Genomic DNA, 13,262 nt, shown 5'->3' with positions numbered 1-13,262 from the left:
TGCTAGAGAGAGAGGGTACACCCCACGAGCTGAGCTGTGGTTTTTCCTGTGTGAGCATGGGGAAGACATGAGAAGGTGGGATGGGAAACCCACCTCTGTCCTGGCAGCGCGGGTGCGTGAACTCAAGGAGGGAGGCACGAACCGAGGGGGTTCCGCTAAGGTGAAGGTAGCCTCAGCCTCCCGTGACCGAGCTGCCAGGTATTACAGAAGGGAGGATGATATGTCGGATCCCCTTGAAGGTACCTCGAGCATGTACGCCCAGGGAAAGAATGATAACCAGGGCTAGAGGGGCCCTGCCTCTAGCCAGGAAGAGGCACGGGAGAACCGAGTTTTCTGGACGGTGTGGATCCGATGGCCTGGCACATCAGAGCCACAAAAATATGATGCATTGGTTGATACTGGGGCACAGTGTACTTTAATGCTATCGGGACATGTGGGGGCAGAACCTGTATCCATTGCTGGGGTGACTGGGGGATCACAGCAGTTGACCCTTTTGGAAGCTGAGGTGAGCCTGACTGGGAAGGAGTGGCAAAAGCATCCGATTGTGACCGGCCCAGAGGCCCCGTGTATTCTGGGCATAGACTTCCTCCGGAATGGCTATTACAAAGACCCGAAAGGACTCAGGTGGGCATTTGGGATTGCTGCTGTGGAGGCAGAGGGCATTAGGCAATTGAACACCCTGCCAGGACTATCAGAGAATCCTTCTGCAGTTGGGCTCCTGAAAGTGGAAGAGCAACGAGTGCCAATTGCCACCTCGACAGTGCACCGCCGGCAGTATCGGACAAATTGAGATGCTGTGATCCCCATCCACAAGATGATCCGCGAGCTGGAGAGCCAAGGGGTGGTCAGCAAGACCCACTCACCCTTCAACAGCCCCATCTGGCCTGTGCGCAAGTCTGACGAGGAATGGAGATTGACTGTGGACTATCGTGCCCTGAATGAAGTGACTCCACTGCTGAGCGCTGCCGTGCCGGACATGTTGGAGCTCCAGTACGAGCTGGAGTCCAAAGCAGCGAAGTGGTACACCACTGTTGACATTGCCAATGCTTTTTTCTCCATTCCTCTGGCAGCAGAGTGCAGGCCTCAGTTTGCCTTCACCTGGAGGGGCGTGCAGTACACCTGGAACCGACTGCCCCAGGGGTGGAAGCACAGTCCCACCATCTGTCATGGACTGATCCAGACTGCACTAGAAAAGGGTGAGGCTCCAGAACATCTGCAGTACATTGATGACATCATTGTGTGGGGGAACACCGCAACTGAAGTGTTTGAGAAAGGAGAGAGAATAATTCAAATTCTCCTGCAAGCTGGTTTTGCCATCAAGAAGAGCAAGGTCAAGGGACCTGCCCGAGAGATCCAGTTCCTGGGAGTAAAGTGGCAAGATGGACGACGTCAGATTCCCACTGAGGTCATCAGTAAGATCACAGCAATGTCTCCACCGACCAACAAGAGGGAAACACAAGCTTTCCTAGGCGCTATAGGTTTCTGGAGGATGCACATTCCTGAGTACAGCCAGATCTTGAGTCCTCTCTACCTGGTTACCTGCAAGAAGAATGATTTCCACTGGGGCCCTGAACAGCAGCAAGCCTTTGCCCAGATCAAACAGGAAATTGCTCACGCCGTAGCCCTTGGCCCAGTCAGGACAGGACCAGAGGTGAAGAACGTGCTCTACTCTGCAGCCGGGAACAATGGTCTGTCCTGGAGCCTCTGGCAGAAGGTGCCTGGTGAGACTCGGGGCCGACCACTGGGATTCTGGAGCCGAAGCTGCAGAGGATCTGAAGCCAACTACACTCCCACAGAGAAGGAAATCCTGGCAGCTTATGAAGGAGTCCAGGCTGCCTCAGAAGTAATTGGCACAGAGGCACAACTCCTCCTGGCACCCCGACTACCAGTGCTGGGGTGGATGTTCAAAGGAAAGGTTCCCTCCACGCATCACGCCACCGACGCTACTTGGAGCAAATGGATTGCTCTCATCACACAGCGTGCCCGTATTGGAAACCCAAGTTGCCCTGGGATCTTGGAAATAATTACAAACTGGCCGGAAGGTGAGACTCTTGGGTTATCTTCTGAAGAAGAAGAGGAGCAGGTGACACGTGCCGAAGAAGCCCCACCATATAACGAGCTACCAGAGAGTGAAAGACAGTACGCCCTCTTCACTGATGGTTCCTGCCGAATTGTAGGCGCTAGCCGGAAATGGAAAGCTGCTGTATGGAGCCCCACACGACAAGTTGCACAGGCTACTGAAGGAGAAGGTGGATCGAGCCAATTTGCTGAGCTCAAAGCTGTCCAATTAGCTCTGGACATAGCTGAAAGAGAGAAGTGGCCAAAGCTCTACCTCTACACTGATTCATGGATGGTAGCCAATGCTCTGTGGGGTTGGCTGGAAAGGTGGAATAAGGCAAACTGGCAGCGCAGAGGAAAACCAATCTGGGCTGCTGAAGAGTGGAAAGACATTGCCACTCGGGTAGAGAAGCTATCCATGAAGGTCCGTCATGTAGATGCTCACATCCCCAAGAGCCGGGCTAATGAAGAACATCGTAACAACAAGCAGGTAGATCAGGCTGCGAAAATAGAGGTGTCCCAGATAGACTTGGATTGGCAACATAAAGGAGAACTGTTCCTAGCTCGATGGGCCCATGATGCCTCAGGTCATCAGGGCAGAGATGCCACCTATAGGTGGGCACGAGACCGAGGGGTGGATCTAACCATGGACAATATCTCCCAGGTTATCCATGATTGTGAGACATGCGCTGCAATCAAGCAGGCCAAGCGGGTGAAGCCTCTGTGGTATGGTGGGCGATGGTCCAAATACAAGTATGGGGAGGCCTGGCAGATTGATTACATCACACTGCCTCAAACCCGCCAAGGCAAGCGCTATGTGCTCACAATGGTAGAAGCCACCACTGGATGGCTGGAGACCTACCCTGTGCCTCATGCTACTGCCCGGAACACCATCCTGGGCCTGGAAAAGCAAGTCCTTTGGAGGCATGGCACCCCTGAGAGAATCGAGTCTGACAATGGGACTCATTTCAAGAACAGCCTTATAAACACCTGGGCTAGAGAACATGGCATTGAGTGGGTGTACCACATCCCTTACCATGCACCAGCAGCTGGGAAGGTTGAGCAGTGTAATGGACTACTTAAAACCACCTTGAAGGCACTGGGTGGGGGGACTTTCAAAAACTGGGAGATGCATTTAGCAAGAGCCACCTGGTTAGTTAACACTCGAGGTTCCACCAGCCGAGCAGGCCCTGCCCAATCCGAACCCCTACAAACAACAGACGGAGATAAGGTTCCAGTGGTGCACATGAGAGGTATGCTTGGAAAAACTGTTTGGGTAAAGTCTGCCTTGAGCAAAGACAAACCTATCCGTGGGATCGTTTTTGCTCAGGGACCAGGTTGCACCTGGTGGGTGATGCAAAAGGATGGAGAGACCCGATGCTTACCTCAAGGGGACCTTGTTTTAGGGTGAACTACCCACGGCTCTGTACTTGTATCAGTATCAGCATGTATATTTGTATATAATTTGGGTAATGCATAGATTTATATGGTTAAAAAAGTTAAGTTTCATGTAACATGTTAGTATGGGAAAAAATTCGGGGTGGATAATGTTGGGGTTTTAGTTTAGTCTTAGTTTTTTTCCTGTTAAAGGAATTTTCTCCCATATGCATGTTGCTAGGGGACAAATAGCTGTACTTAAGAAAGAAAAAAAGGGGAGTGGGGCGGGCCTGGCTACTCCTTTGTCTACACCTGGGTGTGGGGTCAGTTCGCTCTGAGCGTCCGGAGAAAGAAGCTGCAGAGAAAGGAGCTGCTGTTTCTTTCTTTTGGCCGTTCTTTCTTCCTGCTGGAAACAACGTCGGGACCCCAAAAGCCGCTTTCCCTGCCCTGCTGGAGACCGGGCTGTGGCTGCCCTGCCCCGCTGCTGCTTCGAGCTTTCGCTACGCTGTAGCCCTGCTCACCCTGCCTGCCTGGGCCTCCGTGGGGTTCTCCCATCTGGATACATCTCTTCTGCCACCCGGGATTTGTGCTCATCCCTGCCGCTCCAGCCTGCCGTTCTAGCCTGCCGCTCCAGCCTGCCGCTCCAGCCTGCTGCTCCAGCCTGCCGTTCCAGCCTGCTGTTCCTGAGAGCCCGGGATCGGCTGCCCAGCGGTTTGTGAAGCCTTTGTCCCATCCCTTCCCGGGATCCCAGGGCACCGGTGCCGCGTGTTTCCCGAGCTCGCTCCGGAGCGCCCCCTGCAGCCGCGGGGGAACCATCGCACCTGCCCTGCTCACCGGGAGCCGCCAGCGCCCCTGCCGGCTGCGAGCGGAACTGCACCCGAGGGGAAAGGGCCTGACAGCCGAGAAGGCTGGGACTGGGTTTGTGTTTGCTGTTACTGCCATAGTTGTTGTTGTTTTGTTTGACTGGTTATATACATATATATATATATATATAGTAAAGAACTGTTATTCCTATTTCCCACATCTTTGCCTAAAGGCCCTTGATTTCAAAATATAATAACTTAGAGGAAAAAGGGGTTATATCTGCCACTTCAAGGGGGCTTCTGCCTTCCTTAGCAGACACCTGTCTTTCAAAACCGAGACAGTCGGTCTCACCTAGGTCATCTCATTCCTCGTTCTCTCGGCCCTTGCGATCGTTCTTCTTGCCGAGAGTTTTCTCTCTTCATTGCATCCCCTCCTTTGTCCTTTCCTGTGTCACAGGTATCTGCATGACTTTGGCCCGGAGCTGCTCTGCCCTGCTGCACGGTCTGGCATATGGGTGTAATAGGACAAGGCCTGGGGACTTGTAATTTGTGATGTAGGCTGTAGTTTGGCCTCTAGATGGTATTCCTAGATTGACACAAGATGGCTGGAGCTGTTAAGTTCTCATGCAGCCCTTTGACTTTTGTCATTGCTTTCTTTCAGATGCGGAGGGATTAAATCCGTGGCAGCGCGCCCTGGACCGGGTGAGGGGGTTCCCACCGGAAGGTCAGTCACCATTTGTGTTTGTGGGGCAAGTGTAAATGGTGGCTGTGTTCCAGCATTGTTCTTTGTCTTTATTTTTAGGAGGTCAAGCCGGATCTCAGCTGTCAAGGTGAAGTGAGCGAGGTAAGTGGTGACCGGTGGACTGAACTAGTTTTTCTTGCTCAATTATCAATTTCTGGTGCAGCTCTAAGCATCTGTTATTTTTTGTGCATTTTAGGTGGTCCACCGGCAAGATGTCCTGGTCTGGGATGCTGGCAGCCAGGTGGGTGCAAGCTTAAGGTATAGGTGCAGTGTACTTTAATTGGAGGGGGGAGGTTGTGATTTCAGAGTCTTTCAGGATGTTTTTTGCTTTGTTTCTTTGCAGGTGCTGCTGCTGCCTTGGACATGCCAAGAAATAGAGACAATCAGGTGAGTTGGCCTTTAAGTGGGGCAAGTAATAGGTGAGCTGTATGTGGCAGTGTGCTAAGCATGTACCTTTTTGCTTTGCAGGTATTTTCTGGGCTGCCTCTGGAATCGGATGAAGATTTGAGGTGAGCCGGGGTACCGGTGCGGAGGACCCCTGGGGATTAATATTCTCGAGGGCCACAGTGACGTTTTCTGTTTTATTGTCTTAGGTACTGTGAGCAGCTGCAGAGCTGAAGTTTGGAAGCGGCCAGTAAGCGATGAGCCTCGGCCCTTAAGAGGGAGGGAGGCCTTGCAGAAGGGGTCGCTTTTGGAACATCTCATCACGGTCTGAATTTTTTTTCTGAATTTTTGCAGCCACCGAAACAGACCCTGGGGACTGTATCAACATCCATGGCGCCCGTGTGTTCATTTCCATTGAGGATGGATTTTGTCAGCTTGTCTTCCAAAAGCTAAGTGTTGGGACCAGTGGTGGGGACAAGGGAAAACCCTTTGGAATTGCAGGAGGCAATTTGAAGTTAGCTTAGAGGAGAGGGCCATAGCGGGATAGGCCCCTTGGAAGTAAAGGGAGAGGGTTTCTCCTCAGCATCACCCGACCTTTTGCCGGGCAGGACAGTTCCGACCCGTCTCTGTGTTCTCACGAGCTTCACGTCATTGGCCTTCTCTGAGTCTCAATGTCATCGCGGATCTTTTTGCCTGAGGAGCTCGCCTTTGGGTCCGGAGCGATCGCCCTGGTCCCCTAGCCGTTGTTGCCTTCTTCTCTAGGCCTCCTGAGCATCCTCTTAACAGCTCTGGTACTAACTTCTTGTAAGGACTTATGTTTTGCCATCATGTGCTATTGCCATAGAGCTTTCTTTCCTTTGGCATCATTGGCCTCTGGCTCATCTTGCAGTAGGAATCTTGGGTCCATCAGGTGAAACTGCTGGGCAGTTTCAACTTATGTCTATGTTCTGTAGGTTGTGTCTTTGTTATGTAGTGTCCATTGTCCTCTGTGTCACAGGGCTTTGTTGCATGTCAGTGATTTTTTTGCATTGTTCTGGGCCGTATTGGCTGTACTCTACTTGCCTACTTGCCCGGATGGGGCTTATTCTGACATCTTTACCTTCTTACTTCTTGAGACTGGAGGAAGTACACAAGATGTTCTCATCCATCTTCCTTCTCAGTTTTGGTACTGGCTTCTTTTCACATGCCATTCCCTTGGACTTCTATAGGGAGGGTATCGGACCCTCCGTCTGTGACCGCAGTATTTCAGTAGGTTCCATCGCCTCTAAGTGTATTGCATTCGAGAATTAATCTTCTGGAGACTCATCTCGAGCCCTCGTGTCATTTTTCCTTAATTTGGGGTGCCGCCCGTCCGTGCGCCGCTTAGGGTCGGAGCCACCCTGCCCTGGCACGTAGAGTCACAGTTAGGTAGAACAGTCATAAAACTTAAGGGTTCATCTATTTTCTATGGGGTTTTGGGCAGAAAATTTATGGGCCTGGTGTGGGGATAACTCCTAGCCATGGGCCACTCTCTGACCGCTTCACATTTTCTTGCAGGTCCCGAAGCAGCTTTGGATCTCCACGGTCACCGATGCTACCGATTTTTCCCAGAATCTACAGTTCGACGTCGAGGAGCGGCAGCTGGGGAAGATGTATCAAAGTATCTTCATTGGTGGAGTGTTTTGATGAATGGCTGCAGTCAGTGTGTAAGCTGAAGAGCGTGTGACTGTCTGTATCTGTGTGTGAGAGGTTGTGTCTGCCTATGTGGTTGTGTCTGCCTGTGAGAGTGTGTGTGTGGAATGGTTCTAACCTTGTGTGTTTGGTTTTTGCCTTTCAGATTTTTCAATACATTTTTAAATTTAGAATAAAAAAACCCCAGCTGGGATTCCCCCCCCACTCCCTGGCTCGGTTTTTTTTTTCCTCGGTCCCAGCCGGTCTGTGAGGCGATGTTCATCGCCAAGGTTTGGGTGTGGACCGTGCCAGGGCCGGGGTTTTGTCAGGCAGGATGATTTGGAGGGTCTCGGGAACCCTGTTTCCGAGGGGCCTGGGTGGGGAGAGTGGTTGAGATGATGGTGGGATTGTGTGGAAGCTGAGAGGTGTGTGTGTGTGTGTGGAATGGTTCTAACCTTGTGTGTTTGGTTTTTGCCTTTCAGGTTTTTCAATACATTTTTAAATTTAGAATAAAAAAATCCCAGCTGTTTTTTTTTTTTTCCCCCCCCCCGGCTGGGTTTTTTTTTCCTCAGTCCCGGCCAGTCTGCGAGGCGATGTTCATTGCCAAAGTTTGGGTGCGGACCGTGCCGGGGTTTTGTCAGGCAGGACGATTTGGAGGCTCCCAGGAACCCCGTTCCCAAGGGGCCAGGGTGAGGAGAGTGATTGAGATGAGAGCAATGGTGGGGTTGTGTGGAACCTGAAAGAGGTGTGTGTGGTGGATGACTGTTAAGTTCTCCCTGTGGTGCTGTTGTTTTGGGTTTCCTCTAACAATAAAACAAAATGTAGCAAGTTTTCCAGAAATAGAAAAATTGTTATATTGTATTGATATGTATTTGGCTTGTGTTGCTCTGTATTGGTCTGTATTTGTGTTTGCTGCTGCATTTCCATGTATTGCTCTGTATGCAAATTGGACTTTTACCAGTGTGTATATGGATTGTATTTGTACTTTATTTGTATACATTGTTGTTTCTGTATATTGTGCTAGAGTGTAAATACAAAAATCCATTCAATAAAGTTGAATAAACCCTAATAAAGATATCCAGGCCCCTCCCCCTCCCCCCCCCCCCCCCCCGTCTTTCTTTGGTGTGGTTTAGTCATTTTTTCACTGTATTTCTTGCTTTGCTTTACTTTTTAGTCTATTCCTCACTTTACTTTTCCCTGTCTATCGTTATTTCTGTGTCTTTCTTTTTCTCACTGTTTCTACCTCTGTCTCTCAGTTTCTCTTCTTCTCACTCTCTCCAATTATGTTTCTCTCTAATTATGTTTCTCTCTAGGTTTATTTTCCTATTTCTCTTTAACTATTTCCTTGTTTGTCTTTGACTCCATTTCTTTGCTGCTCTAGAACTCTGTTTCTTTGCTTTTCTCTTTCTCCTTATTGGTCTCTTTCTCTTTAACTCTGTTTCTGTCCTTCTCTATTTTTCTCTTTAATTCTGTTTCTTTGTTCCTCTGTTTGTCTTTATTCCTGTGCTTCTCTACTTTTCTCTTTCCTCTTCTCTCCAACTCTACTTTTCTCTCTCTCTCTAACTCTTTAGCTTTGCTTTTCTCTTTCCCTCTAACCCTAACTTTTCAACTTTACTTTCCTCTTTCTCTTTAACTTTATTTCTAACTTTTATTTTAGAAATAAACTTTATTTTTATTTATAGCTTAAATTTTAAAAAAGCAGCAGTAGAACTTTTAATGCTCCCTGGGAGTGAAAAAAAAAAGTTTTACATATAAAATTTTTACTCCCAGGGCGCATTAAAAGTTCTACTGCTGCACCAGACTCTATTATTTTTTCTTCTTTTTATATATAGTATATGACAGGTAGAAGGGGAAATGGATGGCTCCTCCCCAAGGGAAGGCTCCTAAATTGGATAGGAGCCGTTTCTCTAGGAACTGCTGCCTCTGATTGCCGCTGGAATGGCTCTGGAAGGAGCACAGAGGGGATCATTCACCTCGGGTTTGTCCTGGATGTGCAGAGCTGGGAGATGCTTTGGGGCTGAGAGATTTCCTGTGCCATCTTCCATGAACATGAAGAGAGGTGGATTAAAAGTGCCTGCAGAGCTCTGATGTGCAGCCTGTGGCTCCCTGCTCCCACTGCTGCTCCGCTCAAGGAGTTTCTCAGCCCCAGAGCAGGAGAAAAAGGCAGAAAATCACGGAATCCTGGGGTTGTTGAGGCTGGCAAAGGCCTTTAGCATCATCAAGTCCAAACATCAACCACCACCATGGTCACATCAACCCATGACCTCAAGTGCCATGTATTTATCCATACATATTTATCCATACATATTTATCCATGGATTATCCATATACATTTATCCATATATTTATCTGTGTATTTACCCATGTATTTACCCATGTATTTTATGAACACTCAAGTGCCATATCCATGTATTTTATGAGCACTTCCAGGGTTGGTGACTCCACCACTGCCCTGGGCAGCTGTTCCAGCGCTGGACCACCCTTCCCATGCTGGGCCAGGAGATGGATTCCGGAAATCCAGACTCCGAGGAGCAGGGGATTAAGGCAGCATTGGATTCCTTTATTCTCTCAGAAGGATAAAGGAGATTTATCCCCAGAAGAACCAGAGGTGATCACACTGAGGTCATCAGTGGGATTTCTTCCTTACTCCCACAAATACCCACTGGGGTGACAGAGTTCCCTACAAGGGCGGTGTTGGAAGGAGCTGCTGGAATGTTTTGCTGTTTATTGGGATCCACAGGATGTTTGGTGTCTCTCAGAGCTGTTCCAGGCTCTCCACAGACCCAAACACACTTCTCCTCAGAGTAGAGAGGTTTCCCAGAGTGCTGGTTTTTAATTTCAGATGCCGGGATAACAACACGGCTTCAGGAGGCAGGAGACTCATTGTGCTGTGCCTCAGTCCAGGCAGGGACAACCCCCAGCTAATAAAAACCTCTTTAAAGCACAAAAAGTCCCATTAAACTGATATTATAAAGGCTGCAAATTGAAGCAGGCCTCAATCAGAAAGCAGCAGAATTTAATTCCCCCCCCTTGCCCATTTGCATGATGATCTCCTTCCTAATTGCCCATCCACGCTTTTCCCACAGAAGGGCTGTCCCGAGGTTGGAGATGGTTCTAGCTTTATGGAGCTTTGATCTTTATCTGGTTTTACTTTTTACAGAGCACAGAACCCGAGAGTGGCAACTGCTTTCCTCTTGTTCCTCCTGTGGCAGTGAACTGCTCTTCCCAAGGACGGCTGCAGGAATTCTCAGGCAGCAGAACGTATGGAATGCCAGGCACGCTACAGAATTCCAGTGGGAGCAGCAGGAACTTCTGTTCTTTACTGGCAGGGCTGTGCCATGAAGGGGAGCTCGGAGATATTGGTCAGCTCAGGGAATGAGCCTGGCTCATGGCAAGGAAATTCGTTGTGCAGTTACTTTGGGCCCTTTCTCTCCTTCTCCCTCTCTTCCCAACACCATTTCCAGACCTCAGTATAATCCATGTTCCCACAGCCTGACCTTGCAGTTTTCCCAGTTTAGCAGCCCCAGCCACACTTGCAGCCTCTTTGTCTGGACTTTGTCTTGCTGAAATCTCCCTTTGTTGATCCTTTGCTGCCTCACCTTTTATCCAGCAATAACGTGCAGTGGGTGGAAGCTTCTCAGAATTCCCTCGCTGTTCCACTGGAAGCATTCCCGAGTGGAACCAGCTGCACTGCCCATCAGCACTTCCCTGCTTTTAGGGGTGGTTGAGGCATGAAGGATGCAACAAATGGAGTTGGCTCCAAGGGGATTAAATGCTCCCCCTGAGGCTGCTCAGAGAGCTGGAGCTGAGGAATCCGGGTGGGAATTACTGCAGGAAAAAGGAAGGAAAAGAGAGCAGAGGAACAGGGATGCAATTCCAACCTCTCCAAGGACTGGGATGGGCACATTCACCATCACCATTTAATCTAGACACGATTTCTTCTTTGCCTCTGGCTGCCACGAGCAGGATGAGCAGTTTAATTAGTTTAAATAGTGAATAGTTTAATTAGCTGGAAGAGACTGGATCAATAGCTGCTTAAACAAACAACTGGATCCCTGTTTCCAAGCTTGGATGTAGTTTTGGAAGGTTCCTGGCAATTTGGCAGGGATTAGTGATGCTGAGAATGTGCTTTTTTGTGGGTTTGGGGCTTTTACTCCTGTTCACGTGGCTGCTTTTTCTTGTTGAGTGGAAAACAGGAGGGAAAGAGCAACCATGGAAGGAATTCCACTCTTGCTGCTTCAAGGGATGGATCAGGAAGGGAACAGGCTGCAGGGAATTTGGAGTGCAAACTGAGATCTCTCCGATATTTTAGGTTCAGTCAGTCCATCAGGGCTTGGTGGCTGTTTAGGCCACGTGCAAGGTGAACGATGGTGCGCATCGCAGAGCTGCTGGTGGCTCCTTCCCCTGCCTGGCTGTCAGTCACCCTGCAGGGTGCTGGAGCAGCGTGCCAGAGGCCATGGATCCTATGGATCCCATGGATCCCAGGGGCGTGATCAGGAGCCTGAGCCTGCTGGCCACTCCTTGCTCTCTCTTATCCTGATTTTTCAGCTCTGCAGCAAATCCAGCTCGAGCTTTTCAACCCTTAGAAACCCAGGGAACTTTCATGTCTGCTCTCAGATCTGGGATTTAAATCCAGCCCTTATCAAAGCACCCCGTGACCAGGCAGGCCCTGAATCCCAGCAGGGATCTGATAAAGAGGGACCTGACATCCTAAAGAAACCCTTTGAAATCCTGCTGGGATTGATTTGTATCCATAATGGAGCCCAGAGCTCTCTGCCAGGGAGAGATGAAGCTGCTCCTTTGCTTTATCATCCTCAGGCCCTTCCCAGCTTCGAGGGAAATTCAGTCGCTCTTCAAGCCCCAAAATCATGGAAAAGTTCCTTTGTATCCTTCTCTCCACAGCCCCTACATGGATTAATCAGCTTTTCCAAGCTGATTAATGGTTTGACAGAAGAACTGCCTGGAGAGCAGCTGAATTCCCACAGCAAAATTCCTGACTGAGGGAAACGACCTTGGGTTCCTCCCCTTCCCGTAAAGCCTGGGAAATCTGGGAAAATCACAGCTCCAAAGGAGCTGCTCCCCTCGCCCCCAGATTCAAAGAGAAATGGAGAAACACTCGAGGAAGTTTTGAGATAAAACCACTGCAGATAAAATTGAAATGAGCCCTTCAGCCCTTTTTTTGTGTGGTATTTAGGATGCAAGGGAAAGAAGGGCTGGGTAATCCCTGGGATTAGGGAACAGCACGGCTGAGGTCCCAGATTTCGAGGCCAGCTTGGAACAAAACATTAATATGGACTTTGTCTTTAAAAGCAAAAGCTTTGAAAATTAGGAATAGAACAGAAACTCTCATTAATTCAGGACTATACAGAGCCTAAAGCCTCCTTAGGTTTTCAGCTCAAACCAACTTTCTTTTTCATGGGGGCATAAACAGATTTTTTCTGGCTTTTTAAAGCTGTTTCCTCTACTAAAATCCATTCAGCTGTCAATCCATCCTCCCTCAGAAGGTGTCAGGGCAATCTACCTTAAATTTAAAAAAAAGCCCAGGGAAGAAGATCTTATCTCCCAGATGGAGAATGGGACAGGAGGAATAATAAAAGTGAAAGTGATTCACCAGGACTGGTGATGAAAAAATCTGTGATGGAATCAAGATTAGGATCTTAATCTGCTCCTTTCTTTCCACCTTGCCCCAGATCTGGGGCAGCTCTTGCTGGGCTGGATCCAGGATCACTGAAAGCAAAGTGCCAAAGGCTTCCAGGAACTTCAAACTCAGCAAAAATCCCCCGAGCTCTGCCTGAAATAGGAATATTGGGTTTAAAATGGGCCTTTTGTTACAGGGCTGGAATTAGGGAGTCTCCTAGCAGGGACTGAAAACACATCTGAGGATCAGCAGAGGAAAAAGCAGCTTTTTCCTGCTGTCTGCAGGTCAGAGCTCTTTAAATTGGGGCTGTTAAATGTCCCTGGCCACAGGAGATTGGGGAAGCAGAGGTGAAGGGAAAAAATCCTCTTTATTCCCTGATTGATCCCTGAGCTTGGGCTGCTCCAAAATGCAGCCCCAGAAAAAGAAGAAGCAGAGAGAGGGAATTTGTGCCTGCAGGGAGGGGCCTAAAGCCTCCTTAGGTTTTCAGCTCAAAGCAACTTCTTTTTCATGGGGCCATAAACAGATTTTGAACTACCTTTTTCACCTTCCTTCCTTTGTTCATTTTTACCTTTCTACCTTTGTTGGTTTCTGTAGCAGCTTGGAAAAAACC

General features: G+C 49.1%; 1 long non-coding RNA gene across 2 annotated transcripts; it reads left to right on the top strand.

Annotated features, from left to right (window-relative positions):
* The first annotated feature begins 4,891 nt into the window (after positions 1 to 4,891).
* On the top strand, positions 4,892 to 7,194 carry LOC125332918. Of its 2 annotated transcripts, XR_007206666.1 has the most exons (7): positions 4,927 to 4,962; positions 5,041 to 5,082; positions 5,177 to 5,221; positions 5,324 to 5,367; positions 5,449 to 5,489; positions 5,574 to 5,614; positions 5,719 to 7,194. It is a non-coding gene; the product is annotated as an uncharacterized LOC125332918 (long non-coding RNA). The 2 variants fall into 2 exon arrangements; XR_007206667.1 differs by having other exon boundaries at positions 4,892 to 5,082; positions 5,297 to 5,367.
* The last annotated feature ends 6,068 nt before the right edge of the window (positions 7,195 to 13,262 follow it).

This window comes from Corvus hawaiiensis, chromosome 13 (assembly GCF_020740725.1).
Source record: "Corvus hawaiiensis isolate bCorHaw1 chromosome 13, bCorHaw1.pri.cur, whole genome shotgun sequence".
Classification (NCBI taxonomy): Eukaryota; Metazoa; Chordata; class Aves; order Passeriformes; family Corvidae; genus Corvus; species Corvus hawaiiensis.
This window is presented reverse-complemented; position numbering and strand designations above follow the sequence as displayed.